This window comes from Malurus melanocephalus, unplaced genomic scaffold (genome assembly GCF_030028575.1).
Source record: "Malurus melanocephalus ecotype Western Australia unplaced genomic scaffold, MMel_1.1 scaffold_47, whole genome shotgun sequence".
NCBI classification, from domain to species: Eukaryota; Metazoa; Chordata; class Aves; order Passeriformes; family Maluridae; genus Malurus; species Malurus melanocephalus.
This window is the reverse complement of record NW_026623279.1, coordinates 1,101,264-1,118,435: the sequence shown is the minus strand read 5'-3', so window position 1 is coordinate 1,118,435 and position 17,172 is coordinate 1,101,264. Positions and strand designations below refer to the sequence as shown.

The following is a 17,172-nucleotide window of genomic DNA, read 5'->3' as shown; positions in this document are numbered from 1 at the left end:
ACTGGGTAATACTTAATCGTGGCTAGCCAGCTGCAGCATGTGTCACTGTAATAAGTGACACCCTCTTAGCCACCTACAGCTGATGAATAATAACAGATCCACTGCTGGTATACAGTGCACAGTCACACCTGCAGTGTGACACCTTGCACGTTGCCATCCTCGCCACGTCTTGATTGCTGCTGCTTATTTTAAGTGCCGTGTCCTTAATTTTGGACTACGTTGAGTATGTGTGACCTCCCTCTGTTGAGGGAAGAGACAGGAGAAGAACAGGCTGCTTCTATACTCCACCTGTTTGTTCCAAATGAAATTTTGACTGGTTAAAGTACTGCTATGTCTTTCTAAAACGTAGACCTTATTTTAAGATTTCACAGTGTTTCTGTGACCTTCTGTCTTCCCTATGGGATTATATTGTCTACAGCGTTGGCTCTGTGGTTAGAGAGCAACAGCCTGCTTGGGGGTGGGGTGTAGTTGGTGGTTGATGCTTTTGTTCTCGTGGAGAAGGTAGCATTATGGTATTTTGTTGTTTTGTTTGGCTGTAGTAGTGTTTCCAATTCCTCACTCTTGTTTGTCAAGAAATAAATGGAAGCTTTTGCTTGATTTCTCTCCTGACATCTTGTGGTTCATATACAATTTCCCTATTAAACGTTCTTTAGGGAACCTAGTCTTGTTTGTTACGATTCCTGGAGTGTACTATTTTAGAGGTTGGAGTTGAAAGAAGGGAACAAATGCTTTGAAAGTTTGCTGTAGCTATTGACCTGTGCTCTAGTTTGCAATTAAGTTTTTCCACGTTTCTGTTAGTTTACTCATCTGCATATTTGGGCTCAATATCCTTTTGTTTATTGATTATTACAGGATTGACAGAAGTGTTGTCATATTTGTGACATTACTTTTATTCTTCCTGGACATCTGTTAAAATATTGACAAAAACAGCTATAGTTTGTTTGTTGTTTTTTTTTTAATCAGTGATCAGATAATTAGAGCAGTAGGAAAAAATAGCATTTTAACAGGTGTGAAAGAATAGTGTGTTGTTTAGGATTTTAATGCTACATTTATTGTTTAAACTTTTAAGTCAATTCTCAGGAAAAATAGTTTTGTTTTCTTATTGTTAAATACTTCCAGTGTAGGTAAAATAAAATATATTAACTTTTGTTAATGTTATAGTTACATTGCATTGAGGAACCTGKTTTTTTATTATTATTATATGACCTGTTTTTGGAGTGCAGGTCTGATACTGAGTTGTCTGTGTGTATTAGGTGGATTGATGATTCTCCAGTAGCTGGTGTTTTGTTGKTTTTTTTTCCAAAATAGTTAATACAAGGAGTTTTCTTTCTGGACTGTTCTATAAAAAGTTACTTGGGCAGTGGAAAAGAAGTGGTTGAAATTAAAAAGCAGTAACTGAAGAGTGTAATATGCAAATCCTGCATTACATTTGAGTGGGCATCACATGGGCACTCAAATTTTGAGGTAAACCTTATGGTTCTTCTGCAGTCACTGTTACCTGAATGAAAAAACCCTTCTTTTTTCCTGTGAAAACTGTATGCCTGATCTTAAATTATGGTATGTAGGTGTATGCTGTGTTAGAATGGAATAGGAGGAATTTACTGCAGGAATTTTGGGGGGCAGTCAGAGTACATTACCACTTTGTTGTTTGCCGTGTGTGGCACACTCGATGCTGCTGCATGGCAAGGGTATTTTGATTAAACTTGCTCATATGTGCAGTGTGACTGATCCTAAATTGCACAGTGTCAGAACCAGATATAGTGAGAAAGTGCATGGAAATGTAAGACAAGTAACTTAAAGTGAATTATTATTCACAACTATTATTTAAAAGAAGTGGATAATTTATGGCTGGGATTATAGGATAGTATTTTGGGGGTTTYATGTAGTATTTTTGGTTTTGATTGTGTACAGTGTAGGAAAATACCATTTTAAGATGATGATAATAATGAAAACTTGCTTCTTTAATTGTATAACACTTTGAGTGCAAAACACTTTGTTTTAAATAATTGCTGATACTACAAAAATATGTGTAAATCCATTAGTTTGAAAATTGCTGTGCTAGATCTAATAAAGCCATATGACGGAGAGAATCTCTAATGCCATGAACTTAATTTTGTAATTTTGGAGTGTGGACATAAAGTGTGGAATGGTGTCTTCTCAGTAGCCTCAGACAACCTGATCTTTAAAATACTAGAAACCAACTTAGAAATAAGAGATTGAAGTGATAAATAGTAGGCATTGTCTTGAGAACTTGATTACGAGTGAAAACCTGTGTAATAGCAGTATATAATATAGCATTTGAATTATTTTTCAAACAAGTTCAGAAGTCTTGAAAAAGACAAAAATAACTTGAGTAGGCTTATTGCTGGTATGATGTTTTCCATAGGCATTGTACAGTAGAAAATGGTTTTAGTCACACATCTCTAAGTAACAAGCTTTTGAAGTTCCGTGTCTGAATTAGTCATCCTGGAGTTCAGTGGTTATGAGGGGTTTCCTGACCCAGAATACTTAATGATTTAAGGGTAAGGGAAGACTCATCAGGTCTGTGATGGCATCAGTGCTGTGAATTTTAGTGTAGTGGTGTAGATGTGACAGCCATCTGATCATTTTATTGGTTTGTTTTTAATGARAGCTATGACAAAACTTGTAGGAGGTTTCTGAAAGAAGAAGGTACTGCTTTGTGGAACTCTCCCAACCACAAGGGCAAGGGAAGAGAAGTTCAGAGCAGAAAATATAACAGTTTATCGGAACTTTAACCTCATCTGCATCCTGATTAGTAATTTTAGAATGAAGTCATTGACCAGTGAGGGTCTTGAAGTAGAGAGTGAAGTGGATGCTGCTCAAGAGATGAGGAGGGGGAGGACTTGGAGGATCTGACCATAGGGTGAAAAAAATTGTCAAGAGGTGAATGTTCATAAGCGTCAATTCTGGATCTTGAAAGATGAAGAAGAGTGCTTCAGTATTTCAGATGTGAATTTCTGTGGTATGTGATAATATTTCAGCTAATAAAAGGTCATCTTAGAGATGTGATGGGTGTTGCTAGGATCTCAGCACCAGGTTATTTTTATAACCTTTAGAGAACCTGAATTTGAGGGCAAATGCTTAGTTAAGTTCAAGACTTGCAATRATGGAAAAGAGACTGAAGCAGTGGTAGAATGAGTGAGACCCGTGTGTTGCCTATGCTGAAACTGAACTGATAATCAGGTGTCAGTGTGGGGAGAGACTTAAGCTGGGCTGTTRACTTGGACAAACACAGGAGATAGGGAGTAGAAAGGATATTTCTKACTGATGGCAAGGAGTTCAYAGTTGAATTTGAATCCTGGCCATGGATAGAATAAAGAAGAGTGGAAAGGGATGCAAGACAAAACCTTTAAAGTGATTCATAATACAGGTGAAGGAGGAGGCTCCTTTAGGAGGATTCACTGAAAGAACAGTTAGAGTGATAARGGATGAATCATGAGAGCAACAAGGCCAAGGAAATGACGGAGAGTTATTTCTGGGCAAGAAGCATTGCTGGTAGTCTTGGGTGATTGACAGGTCTAGGAAGACAACAATTGCATATTGATTCTGAGCCTCCTCATAGGGCTAGGCTGCAAGAGATGTTAGTCAGAATGGCTTCAGTGAAGGTTAAGGAATGGAAACAGAATTATGTAGACTACAGCACTAGAATTCATGGATGGGTTMTTCAGGCTACAGTTCTTWCTGTCACTGAAGGTTTAAACAGTGCTTATTAAGATTTGAGTAATAGCATAACTACAGTATTGTATTGTGTATATACACATGATGAGTGTTAAAGATTGGGAAAAGCTTGTTTACAATCAAATGAGTAGATGGTTTTGTGCGACTAGCATTTAAATGCTTATCAAGGAGCATGAGCCATCCTATGACKATTGGGAAATCCTTGTAAGCACTATATTCTTGAAGTAGTCTTCTGAAGTGCTGGCAAATACTCTTTTAACCTTTAGTAGTTTCAGTAGGAGGAATTCTGCGAAGTTAAAGTCTTAGTTTGGATTTTATTTGCTTTCATTGTTTATTCATTGTATTAAGTACCTCTTTGTTGTTTGACTTATTCTGGTTGATAGAAAGCACAAAGAAAATTTGAAAATAATCTTTCTACAGCTTGATTTCTCCAGAAATAATCTGTAGACTATTRTATTTGGCACAGTATTTGTGCAGCRTAACAGCCAATTAAAAGGAAATAGCCGTTGCAGGTATCTCTTTGCCGAAGTAAATCTCTTTTAAGTATTCTGTTCTATACTATGAKCTACATAATGATCATGGAGTTGTGAATGAGAGTGAGTTTTTTTCCTCTGACTTGCTAATTTCTACTTTGCAGTAGTAACTCATTTTAGGACTATTTTTCATTATTTTAAACTCAAATTTCTATGTTTAAAAATACTGTGAAAAGGGGAGCAAGTAGCCTGTAGATGCAAATAAAGTCTTCCTAAAACACTTGCTGTGCCTTCACAGGTAAAGATTTTGAAGAGAGGTTTTTATAGTCACTAATTCATTTTTGGTGAAGATTACGGTTAAGGTGCAAAGCATACCTGTTCTRTGCTATATTTGATTTTTGATAAACTTGAAGAGATAAGTTGTAAATTGGATTTTGAAAATACATATTTAATATGAACAAATATTCTGTCTTATRCAACTTGTTACGATCTCTCTTGGGATGAAGAATGTAGTTTATGCACAATATTAGTTTCAAATTTGGAGAGCAAATCTTGTCAGCAGAATTCAGAAGTTCCGGGACATCAATTTTCTGTGTTTGTAATACTTGAAACCTTGAATTCTTTGGATGTTAATTGTGAGCACTATCCTATATCACAGCACTAATGTGCTGAAATACTGCCTCCCAAGAGCATTTCACAGGGAAGATGTATTTTTAAGTTTGTTTTAGTTTTAAAATTTTATTTTGTTTCAGTGTTTCGAAAAATTGAGCAATTGTATATGCCTGGTTTTATAGAGTTGCTTATTTTTTTCCTTTGTGTTTAGGTGAAGAAAAGAGAAAGAAAAATGTCACTAGCTTTTCAGATGCTTGTTGTCAGATGAACTCTTACTTCTGTTGACAAAAGTGGCTATGCTTTTTAAGTCTATAGTATTTCAAGGCAGTTTTATAATTATAAATTATATTCTTGATCTTAGGGAACTTCCATTATTTTAATATAGAAATGCCTATAGCATTATAATATTATACACTTTATACTTTCCTTGAACATAATTGCATTAATTAATGATCAAGATTATATGAGGTAGGGAAATATTATGGAGTTATGGTTATCTCTTCTAATRTAAAAATTCAGAAAAGAAAACAGCCAATATGTTTTTTTGAAGAGAAAATTTTTAATAGAAGCAGTTTCCATGTCCCTATATTATTGAGTCTCGGAAAAGTAAGGGCTAAACTTAGAGTTTGTCTCATTGACGGGGGTTCTGCTTATGTTGTGGTGTTCTTTACTCATAATTCGAGTCTGTGTGTGTGTGTGTGTGTGTGTGTGTGTGTGTGTATTTTGTGGTTGCTACCTTTAAAAAAAAAAGTTAAGTATCCTTTACAATCTGAAGAAACTTTTGTTACTTTTGTTATGTCACATCACAGCCATTTTTCAGAGCCTAGTTATACTGTTAAAAGTAATTTCATTTCCTGAGAAATACTTCATACTGTTGAACTGCACTTCAGCTATCCAGATGGTGACGTACGGCCATGTGTCTTCTTGCTCTTATGCTTGTAAATGCATAAACTACATATTTGCAGTGGTAAACTTTTTTACCAAGAAAGAAAAGAGCGTAAGGGTTTCAGTCGGAACAGTGTGAGAAATCTCTTGATTAAGTTTGCAGATTTGGATCCTTAAAATAAACGTGTATGTATAATATACTTTTATATACTTATAAGTTATATAAATATAATAGAGATTAAAAGAAACACTATTGTTGTTAGTATTTTTATTTTTTAAAAGCTTGACTGATCTGTAAAATTTTACCATAAGATAAAACTGTGATAATGTTTTACTATTTTGATTAATAAGATTGTTTAATGAATGACATGCTGCTGGAGCATGATCTTTCCTTTYTGAAGCAGTCTGAACACTTSAGTCAACAGCATGTGTCTTCAGGAAGTTTTCAAGGCTCTTCTTTGAACATGTCTTTTTGTGTAGTAAGTCTTGAAACATCGTGTTGACTTGAAGTACATATTTCCATAGTTATTTAAACTAAGAGAGACCCTACGGAGTGATCTTGGCTAATTAAGAGGGCAATCACCAGAGGTGAAATTTAACAAGGGCAAGTGCCAGGGCTGGGGCAGCTGTACTTGTATGTAGGCTGAGGAATGAGAGCCTGGAGAGCAGCGCTGCAGAAAGGRACATGGGCATCCTGGTCAACAGAAAGCTGAATCTGAGTCAGCAGTGCCCTGGCAGCCAGGAGGGCCAACCCTGTCCTGGGGGCWTCAGGCACAGCATCGCCAGCCRGGCAGGGRAGGGGATTGTCCCACTCTGCTCTGGGCTGGGGCAGCCTCACCTTGAATATTGTGTGCAGTTTGGGGCACCAGAGTGTAAGAAAGATGTAAATCTCTTAGAGAGTATCCAAAGGAGCACCAAGAAGATGGTGATGGGTCTAGAGGGGAAGCTATGAGGAATGACTGAGATTAGTTGTCTTTTTAGTCTGGAGGAAACCCAAAAGGAGACCACATCACAGCCTGCAGCTTCCTCACAGCAGGAAGCAGGGGGGCAGACACTGATCTCTTCTCTGGTGACCAGTGCCAGGGCCCGAGGGAATGGCTTGAATTTTTATCATGGGAGGTTTAGGTAYGGTGTTAGGAAAAGGCTCTTCATCCAGAGAGTGGTTAGGCACTGGAACAGGCTCCCCAGGGAMGTGGTTGCAACAGCAAGCCTGGCAGAGTTCAGGAAGCATCTGGACAATGCTTTCAGGCACATCATGTGATTCTGGGGATGTCTTGCGTGAGGCCAGGAATTGGACTTGATGGTCCTGGTGGGTCTCTTCTAGCTCACGGTGTTCTATGAGTCTATGATTCTATKATTTTAAAGTTGTTTACAATGCTTCACTTGGAAAACATGAAGMCCTTACAGTGGTTGTGGTTATGGTATAACTTCGTTTGTTTCTTATTCAGGAGCAAGAGCTCATCTCCATTTAGTTACCTTGTATGACTAACTTGTATGCAGTGTTATTTAATCAATGCATTGAAAATCCAGAACACATTCTCCAATAGGCAGCAACTAGTAATTTTTAACTGCTCTGTGTGAGATCACACCTGGTTCTTCATTTAATTTTTCTAGTTCTTGTAGGTTAGATTAAAGGGTATATGCTGCAGTGGGTTCTAGTTAGTGTTTCTGTTATTAATCTGATTTTTTACAGTTATTTAAGTAGAGGAATGAACACTTACATTTTTTCCTTTATGAGTACTGACAAATATAGATACTTTTCTGAATGTGCCATAAAAAAGTATTTTTCTGCTTTTATTCTTAGTAACATTGCTTTGTCTGTAGGACATTTCATCTGCACTTTATTTTTTTCAAAGTGTATTGTGGCATATTTCCAGTGTGTGGTGCTTTGGGAGATTACCAGGAAAACTTGGTATCGGAATGAAACTTGATCAGGTTGTCATGAAATTCAGAATTTTCCAAGCCTGAAAGGGGGAACTGAATTGTGCAAAATATTGGTCCCTAGTTTTTGCTAAACTATAGAAACTGCACGGAATGAAAGATACTCTTCAGAAAATATCCTGGTTTCCTTTTCCTGGCAGCTCTTATTTTAACTCTGTAATTTAATTTTGTCTGGGAGCAGTGGCAAAGGGTCTTGCAGGCAGTGTTTGCAAGTTGTGGATTAGGAGCTGCCAATGTAGAAAACAAGGTTAAAGTTGTCTGCTCAGCAGAAGAATTTGTGAAATGAAGCTTTTATCAGTTATTGACTACGGGGGAGGTTGTCTTGATAAGGAGTGTTACTGCTTTCACTGATGATCTTACATAAAGGGAGCTTCAAAATTAGATTCTAGAGTCTTGGAGGTGCTTGTGCACACCCTGAGTTTATGCCATTGTGGAAAAGTTCTAAGGCCAGGCAAAATAAATAATAATTAGCCTTACTCAGTTATTGTTGTTGTTCCAGCCGTCTGTGTGAAAGCTCTTCATGTCCTGAACATGTGAAAACAAGTGCAAAAAAACAGTGACTTACCAAGGTCAAATAGAGTCTGTGGAGAGGTGGAAATAGAATTACTGTCTCCTGCCTCCRTTCTCGCACTTAGTGTAGTTATGGGTCATTTGCTGGAGACATCATGTCTTCTCTCCCAACTGCAGCTGTGAAAGCTGGTCAGGAGAAATCAGACTTCCTTAGGTTTTTCATCTGCATAACAGAAAGGTRTGGTAAAGAAGCCTTGAGTGACTGTAGTCATCATTAAAGTGTTTTGGTTATAGTGAGGGATATTAAAGTGGACACTAGAGAGATGCTGCTCTTCCATAATTGAGACAAATGTCAATTTGGTTGGGGCATGACCAGTAGATAAATGTGCCATGTAATAAAATGATATTGTGGTGTGTTCATGTCTTTATACTCTGGGAGAAATTATTCTGTATAGGTACTTATTTTCAAAATTGGAAATATTTTACCACTTTTGAAATCTGCCACCCACCTCTGGTTTCAGTCGTGAGTGTCAGAATTCAGAAAAGAAAAAGCTTTGTAGCAAGACTGCTTTTATTCTGCATGTGTGTGCTTCTCCTCATGCTCTCTTAGTTTTATAGTAGATATACAGTGACGACTAGTAAAATCCTCAATAATGTAATGTCTTCCAGAAGTTACAGCACAACTATTTTGGACGTGTATTTTTGTCCAAGTATTTTTCTGGCCAATTTTTTTTTTCCTTCTGCTGTTCAGCACTTCTTTGCCAGCATTGAGTCTTGGGGTGTTGTTGGTTTGGTGTGGTTTGTTGGGGTTTTTTTTCTGTCTGGTTTGGTTTTTGTTTGTTTGTTTTTTTGTTTGTGGTTTTGTGTATGTTTTTTTGTTTAGGGGGGTTTGCTTTTTTWAAAAAAAWTTTCCTTTTACATTCCAATTTTCATTTACTGTTGCCTGGTTGATGTTGCTTTCGGTTTGTGTTCATTACGAAATTCTCATTAATAAGTCATGCAGAGCAGTTAATCAAAATAAGTGTTTGGGATCAGGCTTCCTCTTTGAAAGAGGCTTGTAGCATGTTAGGTGCATTGTAACACTGTTTCAGTCAGCATGGATGATACTGACATGGAATTCTGATCACAATATAAAAGTTTAAGGCATCTTTGTATAAGTACTAAATTTACAAGAATGTCCTCCTATGATAATTGTTCTGCTGTTGATTACAGAGATAAATGTCTTAGTTTGTGTGATAGGAGAATGTGTTATGTAGAGACAAAAAACAGGCAGTTCTCTAGAGCTGAAGTAAATTTTTTGCTCTAAAGGTCACCTGGAACAGGAAAGGCATGAAAACCTGTTCTGATAATCTATTTTAATTAATAGTATAGATGTTGGCCAGGCTCATGTTCAGTTTTGATAATACAGTAAATAAGGTTAGTGCTTCCAGTGCTTACGTTTAGATAGCAGCCCTCTGAAAATACCAAGAACTGTGTTAAAACAAATGTGAGAGCTATGCCAAAACAAACGTCAGAACTTTCTGCATTTTTTTTTTTTTTTGCAATGGGCAAAATACCTGTATTTCACAACAGTTAGCAGCCAAAACAAAGGACTTGTTATGAAACAATGTTTARAAAAGGTTTTACTGAGAAGTTTTGCTCCCAATCAGCTTGTTGAAGTGATAAATCATACTTCAAATGGTAGCAGTGGAAAAGTAGGCCAGGCTTTAAAAGTCATTTGTGATTATTGAAGACTGCTGGAAAGTATAGGGCAACTCTTGTTACTGGATCCTTTGTACTATGATGGTAATAGTTGTTCTTTTTGACTGGCTGCATCTGCATGTGGCTTTTGTGACTTCAGTAAGCAAAAGGTGACCTCAGAAGATACACTGAAGGTACCTTTCAAGATAGATTTTCAAGCCAGTCCTTATGTGAGTGTTCCTTGAATGTAGCCTGAATTTCCATATGGAAATAAAATATATATAAGAAGAGAAACTCTGGGCATATCCCTTGTTTTTCCAATGCTTCTGGTTTCCATGGTTTTTCTGGATAAAATTGTAACTTTTTTTTTTTATTATTAAATACTTAGTAAATAATCAGAAAAATTGAACTGACCTTACTGTCTCACCATGTTGCTGGATGGCACTTAGAGTTAGGAGTAGACTGGTAAGACTTGTCCGTTTGCATTGTCATGAAAGTTGTATTGCATCAGTTCAAATTTTTCAGTTTGACTAGTTCTCTTAAATCAAACTAAAAGCAACAGACCTATGTTTGCCAGAACTTACTAGGCAGTGATGAATATATGTGTAGAGATAAGAGACTTCTTCACTTACTGAAAGTTTTGCTATGTGTTTCTCCTGCATAGGATTCAAATTGTGAATATCATTGTTGGAAGTACTCAGCAGATTTTACTGGTGGCAATTCTGATATTTTCTTTGTTGTGTTCAGTATTCTACCTAATRCCCCTGATTGTGGAATATTTTTTTCAGTAATGATATTACATTTTTATAAGATTAAAAATACAATTTTGCCATTGTACAAATTGCKTCCCTAGCTAATATTTTCTCTTTTTTGTTTTGACATTAGTTGAAAAACGTATAGCCACTGCTTGACATTCCTTTCCTCTGATTCCAGTTTAGATCTGGTCAATTGTGTTTCCTCTTGTTACATGTAAAGCAGTTTGAAATAACATAGGATGTTGGATTTTGCTTAGTCGTTTTCAGTCATGTTCTCTCCTGAATTTCATGAGCAGCCCTCAATTAGTCTTGCTTCTACATGTTTTTATTTTTCCTTTCATTATTTTCAAAGGCATAGCATGCCAGAATACTTGGTGCTGTGTGAGCTCTATTCTCTTAGTTCCTGGGCCATCCATGTTCAGTTATGTTTGTCCAGAGGAGTACTTTCAGACTATTTTCCAGCAGTGTTGTTCCTTTGGCCCTCTAAATTTTGCTGTAACTTGGTCAGTGAAGCTTTTGGTGTACTTAGAGTATCACCACCATTGTTAACTACGGAGCGGGAAGTCACTGTTGCTACTCAATTAGTGTGATAATCTAACAACTGTATGTTTTAAATCAAGTCCAAACCCTGTTCCTTACTTTTGGGAACTTGAAACTTCACTTTATCACTGTAGGTGTTGTCTAATGAGCATTTGTGTGCAGCTTGTCTTCCCTGTAAACAACTGATGAGGACTGGAGACAAAATAAAATCTAAAGGATTCAACAACCTGAGATATCTCATATAACAAGAGACAAAAACACTGACATGGAGAGAGAAGACTAATCTTAAGTTATTTTGGTAAAGCCCAAGAAAGATCCAGTCTTATAGTTGTGAAGGCAGGAAAATATATTTTGGGAGGGGGAAGAAGACCTAGTGAAGGATCACTTTATTTTGGAAGAGTTTTGTTTTTTTCCTTTTACCACCCTTCTTTCTTTTGAAATGTTTCAGTCCAAATCATGTAGGGGAAGCCATTACTAATTTTTTATCCTTTTACTTCTCCAAAGAGAATGGATAAAATAGAACCTCGAATACAGACTGCAGTCTTTAAGGGTGTATTTTGAAAGTGGTGAGGAAGCAGGACACTCTGTTCTTACTAACGTGGTGTATTTCTAAAGCAACAGAACAGGGAGAAAGAATTGTTTTTGAAGTGATGAAAGCAACAAAGTAAAGCTGAGATCAGGTTTTGAAAGCTAAATTCTGTAAATAAGTATTGCCCAAAAAGTGGTGGGCGTGTGTCTGTGTATACAGATACAGTTAAGAGTGTTTGCTATACAGCTTTAATATACAGCTTGGATTAATATTTACAGTACAGACAGTTTCTTGTAACATAAGATGGGTTAAGAGTATGTTTGACGTTCTGTATAAAATGGTAACTTTTATTTTTGCCTGGTTCACTGCTTGAATACATCAGATTTGCACTTTTTAATACCTTTTCAGAACCTTAGAGAAATTTATCATACCATGGTGTCTTAAATAGGTTRAAAATTACCGGTTTGATTGACATAGGTCTCTCCTACACTTTTTGCTCTCATTACAGGAGGCATCATTACCAGTGATACTCATCATGATCTTGTCTGTTTTTGTTTCACAAAAAACATGTATTTGAAAACTTARTATAAAGATATCCTAGAACCAGATGTATAACAATGGTGTGCTTTTTCTTTCAACAGTGACCCTCAGTTTACTTTTGTTGATTAAACAGCTGATGTAGCCCTTTATCTAAAGCATTCTTTCCACTTCATTTTGCAACAAAATTTAGAAAGTGTCAGGCATTCCTTTGGATATCAGAATTGAGTAATGGTTCCAGCCAGCAGAGCTAATGTGTGCAGCYTTTCTCCTTTGGTTAAAGATTTTTTTCCTTTAGTAAAAGGAATCTTCAAAGTATCAGTCTTAAACAGTGGTCCTTAGTTGAAGAAAAAGGAAGCAAACACTTAAGCATTGTTCCAGAGCACCATTGCTCTTTCAGTCTGTGGCCTCTTCCTTTACTTCAGCTGCTTTCTTAATTTCTTTCTTGGAAGCCAAAAGTGGCTTCATGCAGTTCTCATAAGAGTTGAGTCATTTATCAGCTTCTCCTTTGCCAAATAATCTGTAATGGAATCCACTACATTTTCTCTGCCTGAGGCTGTTTATTGCATTGTCCACTTGCTTTTGACTTGCTGTCTCAGTCCTTTTGATTGCTTCTTCTGTCTCTTTTCTGCAGTGTCTTTAGTTAATTGTAGCTGTTAAAAACATCTTGAGGACTCTTGAGTTCGAAGTGCTCTAGGTCTTGGCATACTGTCATTTTTGTAAGTAATCTGTGTTCASCTGTCACTCATGCTGCTTGCAGACTGTTGGGTGGCATGCTGGTCCAGGGAGCTCTTTAAAGAGGGCTCTATTATTCCTTAAAGGATGGACTTGGGTTTTCRTTATAAAACCAGACTGATTAACTGGAGCTCTCTATACACCTTGTGTTTTGAGAAGAATGGTGTGCTGATGGTTGAGTATACTTCAGTTTTGTCCCAAGGTGTGCTGGYGTGGTCAACCAGATCTTATAAGTAGTAAAAGGAGCATAGTAAAAGCTATTGGGTGCCTGCCATGGCATTGTTTGTGTGGTTAATGAAGATTGATTTCCTAAAGGGCATTGTGCTTTGTAGCTGACAGTCTCTGGGGGAAAACTGGAAAATCCGTTACTTTTGAAATAATCCTGAAAAACTAATTTGATCCAGAAAACTCCATAGCACCACTCCTTTGCCTCCCTATYGCCCCCCGTTAAAGATACTAGTAGAGTTTTATTATGCTTTGCCTGAAAGTTTGTGGTTAATTTTATTAATAAGCATTTGTATTATCATGCCGCACTTGACAGCTGGTTTCTGTGTGTACCTTCAGACAGCAGTGCCATTCTGTCACAGCACTTCAGTCAGTGGTGAGCGTCTGTGGCTTCTGAGCTGTGTGATTTGCAGGCTTTTCCAATGTCATTCCAGCATGAAACTGGTTTGCTGACCTGTTAAAACTAAATTTTAGTTTTGGGGTGGGGCAGCTCTTCGATGCTGATCATATTGATGATGTGAAGTTGCCTTGGGACTTCCTTGYTCTGAACTGAAAATAATCACAGACAGGAGAATGCTGAGGGGAGGTACCATTTAGGTTTGTATGGTTCTTACTCTTCATATGTCCTCCTGCTGGAAATGGATAAATGGATTGTTGGAGCCTTGGCCTGAGTAAGAATAACCCTTGCATTCACTAGCAGTGGGAGCAGAAGTCCCTGCACCCCTGGCTGGTTTGTCTTAACTCTGTCCTTGTTCCTTATCTTTGCCTCACTTTGTAATAGCAGAAAGGAATGAAGAGGAATGGATGGATGTTGGTCTGAGGCTGGGGAACAGAATGAACTCTGTGGATGTATGTAATGATGTGCATATATGTGTGTGAAGGCAGTAGTCTCTTGAATTTTCTACTACTGCAAAGACATTGAAGAAATTGTGGAGGTGGGAAACTAGATTTTGCTATCTCAGTGTTAAAATTTTTGTCTGATTCTTTACATTTTTATTTATTGAGGTATGGAAACATTGAGTGGTTTTCTGTTTTACACATGTTCTTTTATTTAGCTGTAGGGAAGTTGTTCTTTCTCCCCCGAGGGAGTTTCCTGTGTATATGGAAAAAAATACAAAACAGAAGTGAAAAATACCTCAGGCTTCCAAACCTGCTGCTCACGTTTCATTTCTCCCTTTACCTTTCTTGTCACACAAATAGTCCAGCAGTCCTTCGCCTGCCCCATAGCAGTATYTAAAAAGCTAGATACTATTGTAGCAAATATGGTAGCTCACTTGGCCCATCAAATTATTACCACAACCTGTGAACCACTGGGGAAATAAAAAAAAATTTACACAGTGTTACACTTTTCTGACGTTTAAATTGCCAGAATGTTTTATTAGGCTTTTTTTCAGGCTAGTAATTATAGCATAACTTTGATACCTGTTCCAAGAGGTTTATAATTATAAATAAATTCAGTATACAACTCATGGGCTTTTTCTGTTTAAAAATCCACTTAAGGCAGGTGCCCTAAAATTGTGTGTAACTCTACAGCTAAGTTGCATTTCATAATGTGTTATTGCCATTAGAAGTTCTGGAGATGCTCTGTTTACAATCTGACTGTGGAGCAAACGGTTTCTCTGTTTCTTATGCCTAGGTGAGCAGTATGTAGATAACATGCAAAARGAAATGCTGGTATTTGTATTCAATATGGATGCTGTCTTCACAGTATCTAATCTTTCCCATAACCATATAAGATAATTTAAGCAATCTAAAACTGGCATTCTGAATTTCCTTCCTTTGTTTAGACTACATTTTGTGTATGTTATTGTCGAGTAATAGATTGTGGGTTTTTTAGCCTCTTAAGTTGTTCTATAAACAGTAGTACTAAAGATCATCTGTATCTTGTGCACTTGTATGGTGGGGAGAGTTTACGGGACAGTACTAGCAACTCCTTCATCCCTAATGGGCAAAGTGTAGCAGTAGTAGAGCTAAGGCATATGCTCACTGTCTATCCAAATGGCATATACAAAGTGATCAGCTGTGAAACAGTAATTTCCAACTGATTTATGGGCTCCAAAGTTATTGCAATGATGGCTATTTAATTTATTAATTGTACTTATATAGTACTAAGCCTGCTCTGTAGACACAGTGTGCCATATTTTCCAGAATGCATTAATGCACTGGAAGAAAACATACCATTTCTCTAAAATGCTGAATTCTAAATGGTAACTTCTAATATGTGTTGTCCCCCAATTTTCTTTAGGATGAGACTTTTTCTGTTCATTTATCTTGGCTTCGTGGCCATCTGTATATTTTCGTTCCATAGTTCAGGTAGTTCAGGTTATAATTCTTAAACCTTAATGATTGCATTTGTCATTCTGGGAGCTCAGTCTGCCCTGTTTGAAGCAGCAGTAGGCAGAAATTTCAGGAAGGAGATCTCCCTATAAATTGGTACGTTCCACATACTATATATATGGTAGTCCTGTGTTGACAATCATTTTTAAACTGGTCAGGGTACATGGTTGTAGCTGCTAACTGAAATGATAAATTTGGTTGTTTAGTACTTGAAGACACTTTTGACAATTTGCTTTCTCTTCTGGCCTGAATGTACTTGGAAGGATGAGACAATGTTTTGAAAAGAGGCTGGGTTCAAAGCTCAGCAGTTGGGAGTCTTCACAACACTGCTTAGGCACGCTTTTCATGCTGTAAAATCCTTGCAAAAAAATTGTGCCAACACTGACATTATTCTGGGAAACTAGTGTTGTAGCAGTCACAGGTTCAAGATCATGCAGAAGTTAAGTGCTGTTGGGTGAAATTTTCTTTTAAAATAGTTGTTCCTTAAACACTTAGAATACCTAAGTCAAGTAGAATTTGTCTTAAAAACATTTGTGTTTTCAAATTGGCTTCCTGGTTTATAGAGTACCTCATTAAGATGCAGGGAGAAGTTTTGCCAGTAATTTGCATCTGTGTGGAGTTTAAACTTGACGAACCTGAAAAGCAAGCCGSCTTGAATTAAGTATGATTCACACCATTTCCATTTTAAAAAATGGACAATAATAACCACTTTGCATTGGTGCTCTTCAGATTTTTTTGTCTTATGAAAAGTGCCGCATAAAAGCTGATAGGGCACAATAGGAGCATGTGTAACTATGTAAGAGAACTGTAATATTGTAATACCAGAAGAAAGAGAACTGTAATATTATAATACAAGAAGAAAGGATGATAAGGTGTTAGCTTGTTGACATTCTAGCCATGTAATCTAATCTTTTCATATGGTTATTGTAAATGTGCTGTGATAAGGAGGAGTAAAAGTTTATTATTGGAGTGTCCATTTAATTATCTTGGACAGSGATCATTGACCTGGTTACCATAACAGTTGTTAAAAGTATTATCATATTTGATGGAGATTATATTTCTGTAACAATTTGTTTCTAAGTATTTTCGTTTTACAACTAAAACTAGCAATAATTTAAAGGAGCTTGTAGCTTATAAAATTTAAACAAATATAGGTTTTGTGGTACTTATCCTATTTTCCTCTTTCTCCTTCAAGTCAAGTGTTTTTTGAATGGGAATATGAATTTGTGTCTTTCCTATGTTGGAATGCTCTACTGATTATTGCTGTAGGGGCTGTAGCTGCGGTATAATTTAATATAGTAGAAATTCAGAATTTAACTGTGAATTAATTCAACAACAGTGAAAAAATGTCCAAAGCTTTAAAATATTTTAAAACAATTATTTTTCTTAAAACACAGGTTTGTAAACTGCAGATGGAATATTACCTGATTTTGCTGCTTACGTGACTTTAAAGGTTTAAGATTAATATGCTGATATAAAATGCTTCGCAGTTAGCAACTTTCAGCACAATCACAGTGAAAAAGCTTAACAGTGAAGAATGGCCTCCAACTGATTTAGTTGTCCTAGAAAGTTGAAAAAGAGGCTTCTAATTCTCATTCTTTTCTGGGATGTGTTTATTGCAGCTGTTTTTATATTCATGGGATGATGTATTCATAAGCTTAATTACGAAACAATATACTTGAGATTGATTAATTCTAGGATACTGACAGCTTGT

General features: G+C 36.8%; 1 protein-coding gene across 4 annotated transcripts in view; it reads left to right on the top strand.

Moving 5' to 3' along the window:
- Positions 1 to 17,172, top strand: part of RBPJ (recombination signal binding protein for immunoglobulin kappa J region) — a 144,137-nt gene that overhangs the window by 90,759 nt on the left and 36,206 nt on the right. The window lies entirely within an intron of this gene.